This window comes from Strix uralensis, chromosome 3 (assembly GCF_047716275.1).
Source record: "Strix uralensis isolate ZFMK-TIS-50842 chromosome 3, bStrUra1, whole genome shotgun sequence".
Taxonomy (NCBI): domain Eukaryota; kingdom Metazoa; phylum Chordata; class Aves; order Strigiformes; family Strigidae; genus Strix; species Strix uralensis.
This window is the reverse complement of record NC_133974.1, coordinates 78,024,152-78,045,749: the sequence shown is the minus strand read 5'-3', so window position 1 is coordinate 78,045,749 and position 21,598 is coordinate 78,024,152. Positions and strand designations below refer to the sequence as shown.

Sequence of the window (21,598 nt, the reverse complement as noted above, 5' to 3'; positions counted from 1 at the left end):
AGCACGCGCACACCCAACTCTCCTAAACAAAGTCGCGTTACTTCAGCTATTTCGCGCGGGGGGGGGAGGGGCGGGGCCGGGTCACGTGCCCCCCGCGGGGGCGGGGAGAGCCGCCCCGAGGCGCGCGTGCGCCCCCCGCTTACACGGCGCCGCCGCTTCGCGCGGGCACGAGCTCGCGCGGCAGAGGGGCGCAGCGGGGGCGGGGGGGCGCGCGGCAGTTGGCGGCGCCGCGCATGCGCCGAGGCGGTGGGCGGTGCGCGTGGCGGAGCGGCGCGAGGAGCAATTTCTAATCGGTAACGGGGCGCGGGAGGAGCGCGCGGCGCGGGGCTAAGGGGCCATGGCTAGCGCCCTGGCAGCACCCGGTAGCCCGCCCCGCGGAGGGGGTGGCGGGAGCCGCGCTCCTCTCCGCCTTCCCCCGGCCGTCGGCCCGGCGTGCCGCGGGAGCGGGCTGACGGCCGCCTGCGGCCTCCGAGGGGTGCGGAGCGGGCCCTGGGCCGGCCGGGACCGGAGGAGAAAGGCGGACGGTGGTGGCCCGGCCCTACGCGCGCCCCTTCCCCCCTACGCGCCCGATCCCGGAGCAGAGAGGGCACCCCCGGCGCTGCACGGCGCCGTGCCCCGGCCGGGCGGCCCGCCCGCCTCGGCGCCCCGCTGCAGCCGGGGCCGTCCTCCGCGTCCCGGCCGCGGCGCTGCCCTCCCGCCCGAGCCTCGCCGGCAGGCAGCTAGGCGCCCTCTTCGCTTGCAGGGCAGCGCCGTGTTTTGGCATCAGCCGCGGCTTGTTTGACGGGTTTGGATGGGAGACGTGATGGGAGCAGCAGTACCCGGCAGCCAGAACCAAAATTAACGTGCTCCATCCACTGTAGCCGCAGATGCAAAGCAGCGCGACGCGGTTGCTTGTACGTATTCCTCCTTCCCCACGCAGCTACTTGGTGTTCTTACTTGATTTTTACTACTTAGGTCGTCAGAAAGCTTTGATGCAGTGTTCAGTAGCTTAGTAGAGCTTGTGTTGCAAAGCTAGATGAAAATCGCTTCACGCTTCATTTAGTTCGCTGAAAACAGCCATTTTTAATAGGACTAGGTGTAAAGTCTAGCTATTACTTGAAGTTCTGTAAAAATTCAAATATATTTTCAGACGTTGCGCACTGTATTTGAAGGAACTTTAAGTAGTAGGTTAATCGCAGGGAACAATGCTTCCAAAACTGAAATGAAGCACGGACCCGTTGTCGTCTTGACAGATGCACAGTTTTATTGGGTATTGTCAAGCAGTGTTACTCTACTTTACCTGGAAGGTGTGCATTGACGGAAATGTACAGAAAGTGTAGTTCTCATAATAGTAAAAATGCCTGGGATTATTGCATTCCTTTTAGTGTTTATTGTATTTTTCCCCTTTAAACATGTAGAACTCATTATTTGGACATAAGAATTTTTATTTAATTTCAGGGTTTTGTTTACATTAAATAAAAATGAATGGCTTATGTAAGATAAGTCAGATTTATTGCTTCCATCATTTTAAAAATGTATATTCAGCAAGAAAATATTATCTTTGGTATCAAAGAAAGAGTAGCAATGTTACAATCTGTTTTTTTTCAATATAGATTCTTAGTCCATCAATAGCGTGCCCAAAGCACGCCGCAGTATGGCTATGGATGATGAAACAATACAGTTTCTATTTAGTAACAAGATTGTCTTTGCTCTTTCCCAACCTTGTTGTAAAATTGTGACAAGGTAAAACACAACCTTATACGCTTAACAAAATTGCCATCCTTTTATTCACCGTAGATCAAAGATGATGCATTTTTGTAGCCCTTTATTTGCTAATTTCTAACCAGTGAGCGAAGGCTCTTTTTAACCCCGAGAAAACTTGTTATTGAACCCTTCAATTTAATTAAGGGTATCTGTCAGATGGCAGGCTTTCATCTTAAAATTAGATGAACTTAGATAATGTTAGAATAATTGTTCTGGACTGCTGATTCTCACAGTAAAAATAGCATACGGAGACTTTTTTTTCAGCACGTTTGGTGCAGCTGTTCCCATACCACTTCATTGTTGCTTCCTGCACATAAAGTCCTTCCAGTGCTTGAATATGAGCAGACAATATAAGGTGAGAAATACCAGCACAAGTCATCCTGCAGTAGCTATCAGTTGTCTTGCCTACTGACAGGAACAGTATAGCTTATCCTAAGCAATTTTCCACTTATTTACTGGAGAATAAGATGGTGCACACCAGCAGTTATTGAGGAATCACTCATGCAGTGCAATGCAAAATTCAAGCTCTAGTTTGCTCTGTGTTAATCTGAATTATTTTCTCGATCTGAACAGTACAGAAATCGAGGCAAAGCTATGTGCTGAAGTTGCCCGTGTAATTAGGCAGGAACGACTTAAGAAAAATTCTCATCCTTCATTTTTCCATAAATGCTTCAAGACTCTGAATTTAAATCATTGGAAAAATACCCTTGGAGGAGCTGAATGCTTTAACAAAATGTAGATCACTCACCATTAGTTTTAAGTAAGCAAATCAGCATGATACTTTCCTTCACCAAGCGTACAGTAAAACCGAAATGCAACCTAAAAGCCCCTCTCAGCATACCTTATGTTCTTCTCTCTGCCTTTACCTTCTCACACTTCCACGTCCTAGCAAAGGGTGTTTTAAAAGTGCCTGGGAGATGAAGATTGAATTAGTTCTGGTTAAACACCTGTGAGAAGGTATAGCTCCCATCTGGATGGGTGTGTCTACAGCTCTACAGAGGCCCTAGAAATACTCTTGCACTGTATTAAACTTTGTGGCTTTCCCATCGGGGAAGAAATGGGGGGTGTGGGGTTGTGGACACAGGGCTGGGTAAACAGGTCCTGTGGGTAAGGGGGAGAGGTAGTGTGGTATTGGGGGGGGGGGGAGGGGGGAGGGCACTGCGGAGAGGGAGGTTGGTGGGTTTGTTTCAAGGTAACCAGGTCCTGTGGTCACAAAAGGTTCTTCAGCCTTAACTTCTGTCTGGACACAGAAGTCCCTATCTTTAACTCTCGTCTTTTCATCTAGGTAGTCCTTCTTGTATCACATAACCTGTAGTATTTTCTAACAGCTTCTCTTTTAAGGTGAAGTTTTATTGCATTAATCTAATCTTGAAGTAAGAAAAATTATGATAATGCCAGCAGCAGCCTCGGTATATTACAGTAAAGGCCTGCAATGATCATAAAAAGCAAATTCAATTGCTGCTATAATGTTCATAGCTGATAGCACCTCAGGAAACATGAGAGCTGAAGGCTGATGACAACTGGGAAACATAGTCTTTTAGTTAAAGTGTTGGCTGTTACTTCCAGCATCTCTGTTGACCAAATCGTAGGCATATACAGTTGGATGTCATCAGCCTTCTGCAACACTGGCTATAACTGAAAGGTACCAATGTGCTATACTACTCTTCTTTAGGGAAAGAAGCAATTTATCACTTACCCATCACAGTCACATAAGAAAAAAATACTATGTTTGTGATTCAGTATTGAATCATTCATGGTGTACAAGGCTGTAGCTGCTGTAACTGTAATGCAGCAATCAGACGTGGCCACTAGCAGATGAACACCTGAAATCCATTCATCTTTGCAAGGTGATTAACACGTGGACAGAAGAAGGTCTAGAGCCAGACTAAAAATCTCAAGAACCAATTATATTGAAATTGTGTGATGTATCTGACAACGAAAACATATTTCCTTTGACATTAAACCAAACCGACAGGTAACTTTTCAAAGAGAAGCCATAGTAGTGCATCATTCGAAGTAATAAGCAGGTGGCACAGTGTTCACAGTCTAAAAAGGGACATTTCTGAGTGCTCTGTGTAATCTTGGAAGAGATAATGCCTCAATTTGTCCACTACTGATGCTAAGTGATTGCTGACAAAGTGGAAGATAGAGGTTTTAAGCACACCTTGTACCTGAAAAGATTCAGATTCGTATCTTTTATACTTAAGGTACTTTGAGCTGTACAACAACTGTGAAGGGTGTAATAACCCACAGTATCACTCCTGTTAGAAGTGGCCATTCCTCAGGCTGGAATAAAGGAGCCAGAAGAAGAGATATCTTCGTAATTCATCCACTTACACAAGAGTAGGAAGAGCTGCATTCTCACTGTTGCTGTAGTCGTGTATTAATTATGCAGTCATGAAGTTGGGGAGAAAAGAAAATGCTAAGTCAAACAAAAAAGTATTTTCCACCTTTGACCTAAATCTTGTACCTGGCTGCTTTCTTGGTAAGGTATGTATTCCATATACCTGAAGTTACTGTGATAGGATACTGTTACACAGATAGGATGGGGGGGCTTAAATTCAGCTTCATCAAATATTAAGCATTTTGTTTAACTCGCAGTAGTTAAGGAAGGCATGGGTATCTCTGTGTTGGGCTTCACCATATCTAACTACTGAATAGTCACAGTTACGCATGGAAAAGATGTAAATCAATATATAGTAGAATTTATTACATCAATGTTCAAGATTGCCATAGATTAATCACTTAGTAGATTGTATTTGTAAGCAGATAATTTCCATGGGTAGGTAATGTCTGTACATGCTGTTTCTTTATCTACTACTATGTAGACATTTCTCCAGAAAAGATGGCGTTCTAGCAACAAGAAAAGGTGTATCTATCTAGAGAGGGTGTAGTTCTGCTAGGCTCCCGAGAAATCTCTGTGCATTAAAAACAAAGTTTAGATTGGTTTCATTTCAGACTCTTCCGTAGGAGATGCAAATGAAGTCTCATGTATACCAGTTTTGTTACAGTGTTGCTGAGAAAGGCAGGAAATGGTGAGGAGGGAAAGAAAAGCAATCTGAAAAAGCATAGAAGAGAAAAAATTACCAGTAATTAGAGAAAACTAAATCGAGGTACTACGTTGTAAACATAAAATTTAGCCACTTTATCATCTTGTTCGTAATAGCACTTACATTTAAAAGCTGGGGGGAAAAAAAGTAATTATTCAGAGAACATACTTGAATCCTATCTTTGAAAGTATGCTTTACCTCTAAGCTCATAAACTTTCCTATGCTTTGTAATTTATAAACACTTGCATTGGTTTTGTGCATTTTCCTGTTGGATCCAGAGTAGTTGATACTCTTCCTAGCTCACTAAAAGAAGCCAAATAATCTCCTGAAATACACCATGCACGTTTCCAGTGTTTCTAATGCTACGCAGAGTCCTGTAGCTTTGGTTAGGTTAGTGTGCTACACTTTTCAACTGTACAGTCACAAAATCACTACCTTAGCTATACAGCTCCAGGCTTGCATACGGGAGAATTTCAAATGGCTTCTGGCCTGTCCCTTTTGGAGGATTCGTGTACGGAAACACTCTGAGCCAACCTGTGCCACACATTGCAGAAGTGGGAGTAGCAGCGAGTGTGTATTACTGTAAGTGCTGCCTAACTCTGTGGAGGCACTGAATTGACCATTGCTGAATATAAGATCTGTCATTGGAGTCCAGCTAACACACATTCTAGTTTAAAAGACTACAATATTAGGATATCAGGAAAATAAGAATATTAAGAGATCTTAGCCATTATTTCAGACATACCTGGTTTTTACCTTCTGTCAGTTTTGTACTAGATATCTAACCTCAAAACTATCCAGGATGACATTCTGCATTTTAATTGATGCAGTCACCTTGACTTCAGTAGTTGCCCTCAGCAGCTCTTTTATTTGCTACATGTAACTAAAATAAAATGTTGAAAGACATAAGATACATAATCAGAAGTATTTTTACTTTTTACTATAGTGAAAAGTGTTTTCACCTTCACTATAGGATTAAAAAAAAAAAAAGACCAAGTTTATGTCAGGGACATCTACAGATTTATTTTGGCAGCTGCAGTGTCAAAGAGCTGACAGCTAAAGAAACTGCCAAGTTCTGTTTTTCAGGTGTTTCATCCTTTGGTAAAATACCATAGTATATTGGTTACTGTTGAATATAAATTCAATGTTTTCAGCCTTAACTTTGTAAACAGATTTAAATTAACCATTCTTCTCAATTACTACTAAAACCAAGTAGAGTTAAAAGTGTAACTGATGCATTAAATTAACTTTTCCTCCTAACATACCTGAAATATGAATGTGTATGTGTATCGACTTACACTGAGGGATTGCTAGTGGTGTGTTGCTTATGCTTCTTAATGTTCATTACTGAAAGAGCTACACTTCTTGCCCAGGGAGCTTCTATTTAACTGGACAGAAAACATCTAAACAAATTATAAGAAAAATTTGCATTTTTTTAAAACTTTCTGGTAATGAGCAGGAAACATTTGTACTGGTTGGGCCTTCTAATGAAGTGTAATTAATCAGTCTGAAAAATCCCGAATCTTATTTTTGACTAGAAATCTTTTTATGTATTTAATGGTGAAGAGAAATATCTGGAGTTACAAAGCTGTGAGAAAAGAAAGGGACCAAGCAATATGCATCTTAAACACTTCTGGAGATGAGACAGAATTGCTCAACATTGTTCATCCAAAGCAAAGGACAGAGAGCAGTGCTACAGTGCTTGTTGATTACCCACACAAAGACCATTGTGCTTCTGTGCTATAGTATGCTCAGAGGCTTGCTCTCTGCTTTATCCGTTCATGGGTATTTGTGCCTTTTCTCTAAAAGGAAACAGCAGTGTTCAATCTCTTAATATTTTTTTACTGTTCTTTTTCACTTTAGGAAGCCTAAACTTTGTTTTGTTTGTGGATGACTTACTGTCTCTCATTTGCTCCTCCTACCCACAGTCTTTCTGTTGAGTGTGGGACATCTTTCCTAGAATGTAGTAGCCACACACGTTGTAGTTATGCCCCAGAGCCCGTTTCACAGTTTTCTACTCTTCAGAAGCTATGAAACACTTTGTAGTAAACTATTTCAAGTTGCTTGGAAGAAAGCCATTATAAAAATGCAGAGATTTATTGCTTAAGCACTTGGATAAATTCAGGATTTCCTCATAGAAACAGGAAGCATCCCAAATCTTGTGCCATCTTTGTTGGCATTTGTAGGCCGATGCATCATAAGTCCCTATTTGACTGTCACTTGTCAAAGGACAAGTCATAACAATCAGTAAAACATGACTCTTGGGCTCAAAGCCAAGAGATGAAGGTTTCTGGGTTGTTAGCTAATCTAGGAGATCTGACTCACTTTGAGCTCCAGTCACTTCATACAAGATCATATGATCTTACTTAGCTAATACTATATCTGATTATTATTTAAAATCAGTTCATTGCTTGATTACAGTAATTCAGTGTTACAAGTTTATAAGCACCATAAAGGGTGGGATTAACTTGCCTTATGGTATTCCACTTGAATCTCCACAAGATCACTTTTCCCTCACAGTTCCCATATCACATCTGCCAGCTCTGTGCATATGTCTCTTACACCTTTTGGACATCTGGAGTGGCCACTGCGAACTGTTGAACAATCATCTGAATCTCACTGCAATCTCATGTTTTGCTATTAACCATTTTCACTCTCAGAATAATCTGAACAACAGCTTGGATTCAGGATTTTGACAAGAAGTGAATTACTCTGTTGAAGGTAATGCAGTCGTTCCCTAGCTTTGGCTTTCAGAAGTGTATTAGTATTTTACATTCATCAAGTCATTGTGTCGGATAGACCACAGAGTAGAGGGGCACGGGAGTAGGCTGAAAAGTTCACGATGCTCTAGAGGCAAAACATACACAAAATGCAGTAATCACCCAGATTTAGATATAGTGGTCTGGTTTAAAAAAATTGCTGCAGCTAAATTTGAAGTGTCTGGAAATTACACTTTACTCTGCTGGCCGTCTCTCAAATTCTCAGAAATTTTTATTATTCTTCTTAGTTTGAAATATTTCATGTTTGGTCTCCGATTGTGACCGAAATATAGGGAAGAGAAACATAACACATTTCCCTTAGATTCAAATGACTTATACAAATCCAGTTCACGTGAGTCTAGATATTCCTGTTCATTTAGAACGTGAGAAGTTCCCATGTACATGTTACAACTTTCCTTATAACTTGTACAATTTTTTTAAAGCCACTTTCTCTAATAGGCAGTTTTATATTATGGAAGTTATTGTATCATTCATAAATAAAGATGATCACTGAAATGTTAGCTATCTCTTATGCTATTGTATTTGTTTAAAAATACATATTTGAAAGTTTCATGGGCAGTTTCCTCCACCTTTCAGGTATTTACATAATTTGTCAAACTAAGAAAGAAAAGTTGTATTACACTTACACTGATCACAGGGTTTCGTTTTTACAAATCAGATGTGACAGTTGTCTCTGGTTTTGGCACACACACATCCCCTATACACCGCAAATCCTGATACGACTGAAGAACTGCTACCCTATCAGGTTAAGGAGCAGAGAAATGTAAAAATGAGTTTCCCAGAGACTGTACTCTGCTATCCAGTTTGCATAGCAATACCGTTTTGTTATGTATTAACAAATCAATATTTAGCTTGGTCTGACAATATGCTCAAAAAACACCAGGTTGTGGCAGGAACTGTGAAGAAAACACCACTTGAGGCAAGGCAGGAAAAAAATTATCTTGAATTTTTGTAATTCTGTGTTGATTAAAGGCCAGCATGAAAACAGGTATTAAGTAATCCAAATTAGGCAGCCTTCATCTTCCCACCCTAGAAAGGTCTGGAAAGTCCCTGTTATTTGGGAAGCTGGCAAACCACTTCTGTTAGAGGTGGAGAGGAAGCACTGCTTGACTTAAAGCATTTCCCCATCTCTAGAGTTTTTCTACTTGCTTTTAAAAAAAAGTCATGACGTAGCCAATCAGATGGCCAATTTTCATGCCAGAAGAAGGTCTTCCCCTTAGCAAGTCAATTAAAGTATACATCCCTACCTTCATTTTCCTTCCAGGTAGTCTATTTATAGCTATCCATCTGATTTTCATTACTAGAGGCATAATTGATCTTTTGTCCCATTTTGAAGTTTGTATGCACCTGTCTTCCAGGTTCGTAGTGAAATCAATTATCCCTCTGGCTACAGATATATCTTGGTACTTCATTAGGAGTTTGTCAGTGTACGTGGAGTCCTTTCTGTTCGATTGACAACAGGTGATTAGTGGGGGAGTTATAGCAGCTTGCATGCTCAGGCTTATACCTGAAGTTACATTGATATATTCACTATGTTGCTCAAGTAATAGGGTTTTGTGGAGGTCTGTTAACAAAAAACCCCAAAATCCAACCAACCAGACAAAAAAAGCCAAAAACAGCTGAGTTCATTTAAGGAGGAGATTGAAATAGAGATTCATTTGAAAAAAATATACTTGGACTTTCCTGTTTTCATAAATACAAAATAGAAGATTAGCAATGTAGTAAGATAAGTGAATATTATATATTGTGACTAAAATGACCATTTTGCATATAGTATTGACATAATTCTCCTGTAATTCAATTCATAGGATTGATGTGGAGCTTGATTTGAGTGAGTTACGTAATTTCATTCTAACTTTGTCCTCACAACAAGCAAAAAACTGCTCTTTTGGCTGCTTATGATCAAAAATTGTTATGTGTGAAATTATTATTTGGGTCTAATTACAGGCTTTAGTGGTCTTTATGCTCTTTTGGGCGAAAAGGATATCTAAGCACAGCAGTCAAAGATCGCAAGGCATTGTATGTAGGTAATGTGATGTGATCCTTCAAAATTAATTTGATCTTAGATAATTAAATAAAAAATAACTATTTAATATATTACACATTCCCTAATCTAAAAAAAAATAAAAAAATTTTAAAAATTTGCAGAATTCCATGTGTGGGTTTGAACTGGATGATCAAGAGGTCCCTTCCAACCTAAACAATTCTGTGACTGTTCAATTATGAAAATACATTGAATACCAAATTTTATTGGTGTACTTTTTTTTTTTATCTGAAATTTTGGACTTTTTGACAGTGCTGTTTGTTAGAAATAGTGGAATTTTATATAGAAATAGCTTGGTCCAAATTGTATGGTTTTGTATCTGTACAGCAGATAATAAGCTACATTCTGATCTCATTACCGGTCATTAATTGTCAAATTACTTAAAATTGCTTTTCATATAACCTGCTTGTCCTTTTATGTCAGTGTTTTAAGTTTGTATGTCAGTGTGTGGAGCACAAACGAGTAGAGAAGTATTTACAGAAATTTCCCCAGCTTCCAAACGTGAAGTATTTTGCTTCTCCTCTCGAAAAATTACACGAGAGAACAAAACTAGGAAGAAAGCACGCACATCCTTGCAACATTGTCTTTGCAAAGCTAGCCTGTTGGGTCATGCGCAGAAAACAGCCAAGCAGCGAGACTGGGATTGTATTGACAAGAACAAGATGAATGGCCCCCTGGAGACTATGGGGTTTGTATGCTCGTTTCCACCACCTTTTCATCCTTTTGTACCCCCTTTCAGTTCATATGCAGATTAACTCAAACCAAGTCCTCACTAAATACTCTTTTTCACTTTAGTTTTGGAAGGTAGATGGAGGATCTAAATATTTATGAGGCTTTTTTCGACTAGTTTATGATGCACTCTTGTTGAATGCTGAGGAATTTTGTTAATGAATGCATGCCTGCACACACAGACACAGAAACCAGGCAAAAGGAAAAAAAAACCACACAAAGCGTTGTCAGCTCTAATGTCGGCACTTACTAAAACAGTTCCCATGAAAAAAAAAGCAAAGATTTAAAATCTGTTGCCAGGAGAAAAATAAATTGTATGGCTGAGCACAAAAGAAAGAACAAAGTTTCATCTTTGCTTTCCTCAGTTGCAAATGTAACTCTTGTTTCAGCTCTGAATAAATTTGAAATAAAACATGTTAATTGAAAAATTAAAGCTTGTCTAAAAAGTCTTAACGGGAGTTGTGTTTTTAGTAATGAAGAAAAGGCAAAGCTTCAGTCCTGTAGAAGTTTGCTTTTAACATCAGTAGTAATGAACATGATACGCATTTTTTTTTGTATGATACAAGGTACAGTTAAGTATAATTTAATCTGAGTTACAAGTCAAAAACTTTTTGTTACGATTTTGCTAACGTAACTACATTTATTTAGGAGGGTTAGATTTTATGAGACAGAGGGCTTTTCTGGAAACTAAACTGACTTTTTAAAATTAAATCATAGAATATATGCTGAGATTATATCTAAATATGCTAGAAAACTAATTTATTTTCAGAATGGGTAGTTCAAAACTGTAACTCAACACGCTTTTTGTAGATGGAGGACATTAAAATACTAGAACTGAAATACAGATATATTAATCCTTTTAATAGTATGTTGTCAAGAAGAGTCATCTCTTCAACCTTTAATCTCTACCTTCCTTCTACCCCTTTTTATTCTCTGATGCACACATAGCTGTGACAGACAGGGCCCTAACTCATACAAGTGGGACAGTAAATTCTTTCACATTCATGAACCAGAACATGAGATCTTAAACTGTGCATTTGTGCTATCATTTAAAAACTTACCGAAGCAATTGCAGAATGTTAACTCTTAGCTCTTTGTGTGCAATTGGATTTCACTGTCTAGGCTCTTTTTCATATTTATAATATGCCTGTCTGAATTTTATAAAACATTGCTCTAATAAATATGGTCGTGTTTTTATTGTACTTTGTTTTCAAGGTATTCAATTTCATATGTAATTAAGTCCAATAAAGCCATCTACATTTCATTTATTCTAAAGTTATTGTTTATGATCTTCAAAGATTGACTTTGCCTGTGATAACCCAAAGGTCAAGTGAAACAAATCTTGCTTAGCAGATCCCAAGACACTGAATGTTGTATACAACCTAATAAAAAATTGCTGTTTGACAACTGAAGTTGCATCACTTTTGTTTAGCCTTTCATCCTTTAACCTGCATCTTCTCCCTCTTGCTTTTTTTTTTCTGTAAGTCGACATTGGCAGCTGTGACCACAGATACAATTTTAGATATTGTTGAAGTACTTAAGCCCCTTAAACTTAAAAGTGATAAAAAAAAAATCTCAGTTTTGTTTCTTAACTGGGGAGATTTCAAACTTATGTGGATTTGTCTGGCCTGGGCAAATTGAAGCACTTATGTGGGATCTTAGTGAAACATATTTGCAGATCTGTTTAATGACTTACCTCTTTTTTTCTGTGGGTGGATTTGCAGGCTGGGGAAGAAGGACTTCCTTCTATATACACGTGTACAGGACATAGTGGATTAATAGGTGAATGAAGAAAATGCATCAAGCTGGCAAACACTGGAAGAAAAGAGCAGCAGGAAGAACTGGAAGCAAGGAACAGAAAAGCTGGGGAAAACCACTGAAGAGTGATGCAGTGGTAGAGGCAGACATAGCAGAAAGCTTTTATATGGAGGACAGTAAGGAAAAAACAAAGTTGAGATTACCCTTGGCTTGAGTAGGGGATTTTTTAGCTCCCTTTAAACTATTAACACTCCCAAAGAAAGGAGGAAAAAAAGCAGCACACAAGCCAAGGTCGTGGAAAGTAGTTTTTTGGGGTAAGAAAGGTGGGTGAACTGTAGGCCTAGGTCAGGGACCAGATATGTCAAGAGTCCTGTAAAAGGCCTTCATTTATAACATCAGAAAAGTACCCCCAAAAAAAACCAACCCAATATCCCTCAAGCCAAAGAGGTGGTAGCCCACAGGAGAGTCATATTAATGATGAGGAAAGCAATCATCTGGAAAGCACTGGGGCCAGTGCTTTCCCCTATACTCCAAAAGGAGGTGCTTGAATTTGTCTTTATAAATAACAATAACTTATTAAAATTTTCAGTGAAGCAGATAGGCTCTTGAGCGCTCTTTTTTTTTTTTTCCCTTTGCCCAAAAGGAAATGGCACAAGAAAATACAAGAATTTACAGAAATAGCAATCCTGAGCTAGATATCATACACATGCACCCCTCTGCTGCACCTCAGTGCAGCACACTGATGTTAAGGACAAGCCTCCTCCAGTCTCAGAAGTTTATGTAGAAAGGGACCCGTGTGAGGAGCCAGAAAGTCCTGCCTAGACCAATAGGACTTCTGCCCTGGGTATTAGCTCACGTTCTTTAAGTATAATATAGGACATAAACTATTTACCTAAGCTGAGTGCTTATTATCTTCCTCTGAAATCCATTTGCATTCACAGATTTCTAACCTGTTAGAATAAACTCTGCTTCCAGAAGATTAGAATGCACAAATGCAATTGCACAAATAAAACAGTAATGCTTTCAGTGGATTCTTAAAGGCAAGACCACGAACCTACCTAGTGATCTTCTGCCTTGTAAAGTTTTGCTTCAAAAATAACCAAGGGTAGGAGCACATTCTTCACTTAGATTGTCCTACCATGGATTCGGACTTTAGGTCCCAGTGCAAAATCCTAATTCCTGGAGAGAAAAAAAAAAATCATGAAACTGATTATAAGGCCCCAAATCACAGTGCTGTCAGGATTACCAAACAGGCTAAGATTTCCAACAGTAGAAACTGCCCTTTAGGTCTTTTCTAGGTGAAGAACTTGCTTCACATTTTTTCCTATTTTCCGTTGTCTGAATTTTGCTCAAATTCAGAAATCACAAGATATGTAAGGATTAAAAAGAAGCCAAAAAACCACACACCACTGGAAATTGCAGGTAAGTTCTCTCAACGGTCATCTTTTGCGGCGAACACAAAAAATGAACAATCTTCCTTAAGGCTGATTCTGAAGTGTTGTCACATTTTATCTGACTGCAGTGGGGTGCAGCCATGTGTTTTCAGGAAAGTACTTTCTTGAGTCCACTTAATCTTTAGGCTGGGATTTTTCCAAATGGATTCCTGCATAAATTTACCTTTTTTTTTTCTTTCCAAACAAAATTTTCTACAGCTGAATCACAGCACTCTAAAGGGAATCTGCCACTCTGCCTAAGCTATAAGAAGTCTAGCTGTTTCCATGCTAGTGTAACTGAGTCATCACACAGATGGAAGGTATATATCCAAGGATGGCATTGAACTGAAAGGGAATCTGAAAGGCAATTCATTTTTTTTTCGTGAGTTTGAGGTACATGCTTACAGTATTCCTCTTTGGTGCCTAAATGATTTAGGTGTATAGCATGAAAATGATCTGTCTCCTTCTGTACTCAACAGATGCCTCAATTTCTGCTGATAGATAGACCTAGAGCTCCTAGCAGACAGCCTAAAAAGTGCTGAAGTCACAATTACCAAAGTACTTAGAGATGTAACATAAGATGCCCTAAGACAGATTTCTCAAAAGACATTCTCTCCTAACATAAAAAAAAAAAAAAAATATGGGCAAGTTTGTTCATCATCTCTGAGAATATCGGCATTTGCAGGTCTACAAATTTTCTCAGGTTATTATGGGACATGCATGCTTTTTTATTCTCATACATAAGCAATGTTCAGATTCATAGTTCAGATTCATGAGCATAGTTCTATTAGGACTCCAGGCAAATCTAGTTTCCAGGAATATCTTTCAGACACCTAACCTTCATGAATTAATTGATAAAGGCATCTGAGCCTGCCTCTAAACATGAAGATGTATTACCTTAGGTACAGAACTCCTCTAAGGGCTGAGTGTTGTAAGAGGAAGGCTGCAAGATGCTGGTGGAGCAAAACAGAACATCATTCCTCCCTCTTACACAAATCAACTCCAGATTTCTTCACAAATCATCAAGAGGTTAGCGGTTGTTCTTCCAGGCAAGCAGCTTCCAATATCAACAGTGCCGACTTAGGAAGAAGGAAAGTGGATTTTAGAGAGTTTTCCTCTCCAAGCACAGTATTTTTCTTACCCTGCTTTCTCCTGTTTGAATTTTTCCATGTAGAGGGGGAAGGGCAGAAGAACAGGCTTCTGTTTGATTTGTTTTCTTACATGTTACTTTTGCCAGCAGAATCTGTACCTTTTATAAATACAAAGTGATTATTTGAAAAGCAAAAGAAGATATAGGCAAAACCTGCAGACTTATTTGAAGAAAAATACAGATAAACTAACATGGAGCCTGTACTGTTATTTCAAGAATACATATTCCCTATATCAGAACATAGTAATTTGGCACAATTCCATTTCTGCCATTTTTTAAGCAATAACCATTGCTAATTTGTTTGTCAAGGATTTTCTTTAGCGAAGTGTGAGAACTTCTTGTTTTAAGAACTGTTCAGTATCAGGAATTAAATCAATCAAGGAAGCTTACAGAAACCTCAAGCATCGTTCCTTCCTAAAGATCATTTAGTGTTCCTAAACTGTGTGAACTGAATTCGTTCACGCAAGTGTAATTCTACCAAATATCAATGCTCATAAATTGAGTACTAATTACATGATCTAATTTTTGAGCATTTTAAAAGTTTATTTCTGAATCAGTTATCTTTTGCTTTCTTTCGTCATCTTTGTTTTCACAAGAAAAAAAAAAAAGAAATTGTCAAAGCTGGAAACAAATTGATTAACATTTTGTGATGTTTGTCTGAGGAAAATAAAAGGGTTTGTTCTTTAAACACTGCCTTAGTCATTTCACCAGGGTGATTTTTAAGAATAATGTCATATAAATGAGGGCAATGATCTAGAAAGGCACTGGAATGAGGCAAGATGAATCTGGATTTAAAGTCAACTTTTGATACAGATTTTCTGGCTGCATCTTTTTAGAAAAGTTAAGCAAACAGGACCAGGACCCAACTGTGACTGTAACGCTGGGCACCTTGAGCTGGCATGTTCGTACTGTTAAGATATCATCCAACGCAACGTGGTCACCTATCACAGTACCCGGGAAGTCTTTGTGAAGGTGCTAGTTGGCATTGGGGGGAAACTGTCCCAAGGCTCTTCTGACACTTGAACAGCACCAACACAGGGACAGGCTCCCGGACACTGCTTAATTTCTCAGTACAGGTGTAATCCTCGTGTGAGCAGAGCATGGGATTGTTCTATCAATAAGTGCCCCATTACTGGGGAATAACTGTCTTTCCTTTCTTCCTCTTCTTATCTGCAACATCTAGTTGGATTATGGTGTCACTGGTAAAAATTTTCTTCTTCTGTTATGTGTAAACCATCTATTACAGTAAGATCATAGCTTTAGTTAAAGTTATTACATAGTATACTAATTAGAGTAGCCACAAAAAGATTGCCAAAATTTAGAAAAGCCTGATAAAAGAAAAGGAAATCTTTGGCTCCCCACACAAATATATATATATATATTTCTATAAGTGTGAATCTGTAAATATGCTGATATATAGTACTGTTCGTGTATATATATAAGTATATCGTGCAAGAGAGTTCTGCATTACTGCATGCCTCTGCCAGCAGAATTAAGATAACAATCTATTACACAGCTATTTGACAGAAATGTTATAGTTAATTAGATAAACTTATTCTTGCATTATGAATGACTCTTCTAAAAACCTGGACACATTTCCATGTAGGCATATACAACATTTCATTCAAAACTGATGGTGTTTCACAGAGAAAATAGTAGTAGCTGGTCTCTTTCTGTTAATCTTTTAAATGACCTTTTAAGATCAGGTTACATATCATATCATTTAAATCACAGCATGGAAAAAAATATTTACGAAGGATGAAGTTAACCACAGAGATGAGGGACAGCACAAGAAAAGTAGAACCTAAGCACAGGACAGGTGTTTTAATGGCTACATACTTGACACTGAATTTCCTTTCTAATAGGGGTAGCTGTGCATAAAACAAGAAAGCTAGTAAAGAAAACAGCAAAGGACAATAGTGGCTGCACAAAGAGGGACCTTGCACAACAATAAAACCAAAAAAAGTGAGTTGTACATTGGCATCTTTAAACCAGGAATTCAGCAACCTATAAATCTTTTTTTCTTCTGGTAATCATTGTTCCAAGTAAAACTGAGTGAAATAGGCAAGAAATAAGTGAAGTAGCTCTCTAATCACACTTCAAAACGGCATTCTACAAATACTGCAGACTTCTTCTGGGTTTACCAGCACTTGGAAGCTCCATCAAGAATGTGCGTTTAGTACCAGCTGCCAACATCTCCAGGGACAAATGTACTGAATAAATACTACAGTGTGTGGCAGAACTTCTTCAAGCGATGGTAAATGATGTGACTTTGCAAACTGATACAGTACATCCTCCCTTAGTCCAGGGAAAGGAGGAAAAATAAGTGATGGAGCTAAACACTTATTAAGGCCCTTCAGACCCGATTAAAGTCAAATTGCAGGAAACGTTTAATATAAAGTATGCACAGCAACACAAACTCAATTAGATACACACGTCTCTCAAGATATCAATAAATGTTTCCTTTTTGATAAGTCTGATTTAATAGACTGTAGTAACAGGGGAATGTTTCTGAAACATTGTTTAAGGAAGTGGGAGAAATAAACAAGCTCAAATATTTAAACCTCAACACCAATTAGCAGACCATTCTTTTCCAAAAAATATCTGAATTTCAAGTTTATTTAGCTTCAGCCAAACACAATAAAGGCCTTGTTTTTAGCATAATTGGTTTTGAAACTTGAGAAACAGCTTCTGGGCGTTGGTATCTTCATTCACAGAAGGCTACATAAGCAGCAAAATGTGTTGGATGCTTTAGGTCTTAACAGTGAATTAATTAGAAAATAAATTTGAAGACAGACGTCCCCATCTGAACGTTTTTTGTCTGTTTGTTCTACCTTTGCATGAAGCAGAAATAAGGAGGTCAGAAATGGGATCTCTTGTGTTGTGCAGCTATCTGGTAACAGCACGGTGTTCAGCTTAACCCTGTGAGTTCTCAGCTGGGTTAGCACTTTATGAAACCTTGAAGCAAGCAGTATATGGCATGCACACTTAGCAATTTCAAGTAAAGTCTTCTGTGTTCATTCACAGAAGTACTTGCACTTCCTTTTTGGCCATTTACACCACAGAAAAGCTGTTGCAGTTTGCTTAATACTGTTAAGAACAAAGCTCCAATATCTCTTCTCATAGAAGTTTCTCTTCCAATCCAGATACAGAGCATTTAACTTGTGTTGAACAGTGGCTTGCTGGCTGTATTTCAGAGGTGATGATAGAAGGAAAAACTGTCACAAAGAAAGATCTGTGAGATGAGGACCCAATGTGTCTCCAAGCACAGGAGAGGGTTGAAGGGAAGATTTGTGCCTGGATCCAGTAATGGGTGCAAAATGTAGTGATCTGATCCTTAAATCTCACATCATGCCATAACTGTTCCGTGAACAAGCCCAGGGCTGCAGAACAAGGAGAGCTTTTACTCTGAGATGATGTTCTTGCCAGCAAAGAGGAGAATGAGCAGTCCTACATGAGTGCAACCTGTGAAAAAAACCACTTACCTGCATCTGTGCTGACATTATTTTATTTTCTCAAAATGTTTTCCTGAATATTGGTGGGCTCTGGTTCTTCCTGTCTGAAAGTGAATGGCCTCAGTTATTCTGCTGTCATGGGATGTGAAGCAAACGATTACTTTTGTTCAGGTTCTTGTAATTCAGAAGTAAGAATATTTGACCATAAAGTCAACAGTGTATTTATACTGCAGTCAGTTCATAAAATCAGGTAATACTGTTTTTTAAACTAGAGGGAAGGTTCAAGCCCACCTGACAGCAGTGGATATTTTGATTCACTGATGCCAAGATTTCATCCCTAATTTTCCAGAACAGTGATTAAAATTACAGTTTGAAAAGGGGCTTTTCTTAAAAAAAAAAAAAAAAAAAAAAAAAAAAGTAAAAATATAATATTTTCAATTCCAAAGACAGTCTTTGAAAGGTTTTAAAACTCTGTCGCATAAATGGTGACTGACCTGTACAAGAAAAATAACAGGTATTTCATCTGTATTATTGTTTCTGTTACATCAGGCATTTAAACATGCTGAAATAGAAGACCCCAGAATAAACAACAATAGAAACCATAGAACTTAAAACACCAGAAAAGTTCACAATATCATTAACTGCAAATAAACTGAGCCTCAAACTCAGCATTTTGTATTTCTTCATGACATAACTAGCTTTCTGAAGAGACATAAAATCAAAAGCACAAAACACTTATTTAAAAGTGTATATACATGCAGATATGAACTGGGACACTCAAACTTATTATGAAAGAAGTGAATTGAAGTTTTTTTATATCACTATATTACTGGTTATACAACATCAAAGAAAAACCTGCATTTTAGCAATGTTTTTGCTACATTAAAATCAGTGGAACTGCCCAGACTGTCACTGTGTGCTCACTGGAAGAGGATGGATACTGCATGATTTCCTAGTAGGTAACGTCTTTTAAATAATTTGGGTGTGGTGCTGGACTACGTGCGTATTTCCCTTCAATCCACTAGAACACAGAAGTGGCCAATGCATAATGAGGCCTTTGATGAAGCAGGGTGGGAGAAGAAAAGGTCTGTAACTTGAGTGCTTCTCACTCCAGGTCTCTATCCTTCAAAAATATTGGGGAAAAAAGGCACTGTTGCTGGACAGTTTGCTTTCTCAAATGTAAATGAAAAAAATAACATGCAGAGAGGACATTCCCCAGGATCAGAACGTAGAGAGGTTTCTTCTCTTCCCCCTTCACCACCACCCCTGACCTGTTCAGGTCTTCTAAAATTTAAAAAACACTGAGATGACTTTACCACTTCTCAGAGAAAGCCTCAGTGTCAGCAGATGGGAAGTAGGCCTTTTTTTTCTTGCTGCCAGAAGAACACAACTATTCATCAGAATATGTGATGCATCTAAGGAAAAGGAGAGAGAACTGCAAAGAAAAGACAGAAAGCAAGCAGCAAACTAACGCCGTGAGTGCCAAATCACCTGCAGAAGAAAGCATTCTCCAAAACGAGGAGGCAAACGTACATCCGTGTGATAAGGGCTCAGGATCTACAGACAGAAGGAAGGGATTTAGCATACAGCTTTAAGCACATCCCAAAAACGTAACATGGAAGTAGAGAAACGTAAAGAACTGGAGCAAATAACAAAATGAACCCGACAGAATTCAGAGGGTGGTGGCGAAGGACACTTATTGTGAATGGGATAGAGCAGCCACAGTAAGCAGGCGATAAACAGAGTGCCAGAGGCATGACGGCATGTGCTGTGGAAAAGAAAGTTTGTAACTGTAGACGTTTTAAGAATGCATTCATTCCATGAAAACAGTGCAAAGCTCACAACATCCAGAGGGTCACGGAACTGTTCCTCCCTGAAAAGTTAACCCACTTTTTCTTTAAAAGTTACTTTTTTTCGTGTTGGACCATATGCTGGTACACGTCACTAAAACTTTCTGCCTGCTTTGCTTTTGTTGTGCCGAGTATAAAGGGCCTATAACTTTCCAACTGAATGTTTTTATCTGTGCTTCCATTACTAGCAAGTCCGTAAATAAACTTTATGAGATTCCGTACTGCATATAGATGAGGATATACCCTTAAAAGCGATAGTAGCTCTCTATCCTCTGCTACTGTTTTGCTTATTATATTGCATGGATAATCTATTAGATCTAGAGTTCCCTGCTCTCCCACCTACAAGGGACATTTTTCCTCCCTTTTCTAACACTTCTGTTCCTTCTTCTGTCCCCACAATACACATCTCACATCTTCAAGTTCCCTTTTTCCCCCTTACCCTAATCTTTCACTGCCATGCTTACCTCCAGAACAGATATACCTCACCTTTAGATTTCCTTAACTTTATTTTACTACTACTTCACAGTTCAGCTTCTCACCTTCTTTCTGCCTCTGAGCTCCAGATGACCCCTGTAAAGCCTCTCAGGTGGCTACATCTTCCTTATTCCTTTCCCCTGCTACTCCACCTTCAAACACATAATTCAAACAACAAAATCTACTCAGTTTGTTGTTCATTTATCTCACAACTCCTGACTTTCCAAGCTTCCTGCATAATTTCTTTCCCGCCTAATTATCCAGGCTTCTCCTGTGGTGCCACTCTCCCTGAGCTGTGCTACTCCAGTCAGCTTCCCTATGCCACATGTGCCCCTGTCCCACAGTAATATCCACCCTTTTCTCATAGATGATACTCCTGAAATGTATATTTTGGCCCAACCAATGTCATAGTATTTCCACTGTCACTACAGCTCTCCACTTTGCCATGTTGTGTGGACACACAAGGGTTTCAATAAGCACATAAGCTTGCCAGGGCAAGGATCTTTCTTGCCTGAACTATAAAGGACCTTTTAAGCACGTAACAACAAATGCCGAGATTTTTGGCACGACCTTATTTCCAGAGGCCTTATTTTGTGGAAAGTAGAGCTCAGTGCTTCCTCTCCTCCCCCGTCTTCTCTTTGCTGTTCTTCCGATCCATTCGGATCTCCTGGCACAAATATTATTTCACCAAAGTTGTTCTGCAGTTTTGTAAAATTGCATTAGACCCAAAGAATTGTAGAGGTTTCTGGAGTGACTGTTACTGCCTGTTATGATAATACAGCCTGCTGGCTGCTGTGTCCTAGCACACCGAGAATTTAAGTTCACATCTTAACTCCAGCTACCCCACTGAAAAGGACTTAAGTAATGGGGAAGTAAGTAGTACAAATTAGGAGAGACATATGCCTCATGTTATTCCTCCACAAACCTATCATTCCTACAATTAAAATTACACTTTACTGTCTTGGCTCACACTTTGGGTGATTCTCAGTTAAATCTTACAGAAGTACTGTGTCTGTGTGTCACAGACCAGAAGAACGGTTAATCTGAGTTATGTCAGTCACATTATAAAATGGCACCTTAAATCTCTGTCTGTTCAGTAAAGTCTATCTTGCTGTACTGAATACTGAGAAGT

General features: G+C 39.2%; 1 long non-coding RNA gene across 1 annotated transcript; it reads left to right on the top strand.

The window, feature by feature from the left end:
• The first annotated feature begins 216 nt into the window (after nt 1–216).
• Nucleotides 217–11,758, top strand: LOC141941009 (uncharacterized). The gene is made up of 2 exons (XR_012628184.1): nt 217–893; nt 7,296–11,758. It is a non-coding gene; the product is annotated as an uncharacterized LOC141941009 (long non-coding RNA).
• Nucleotides 11,759–21,598: the final 9,840 nt, after the last annotated feature.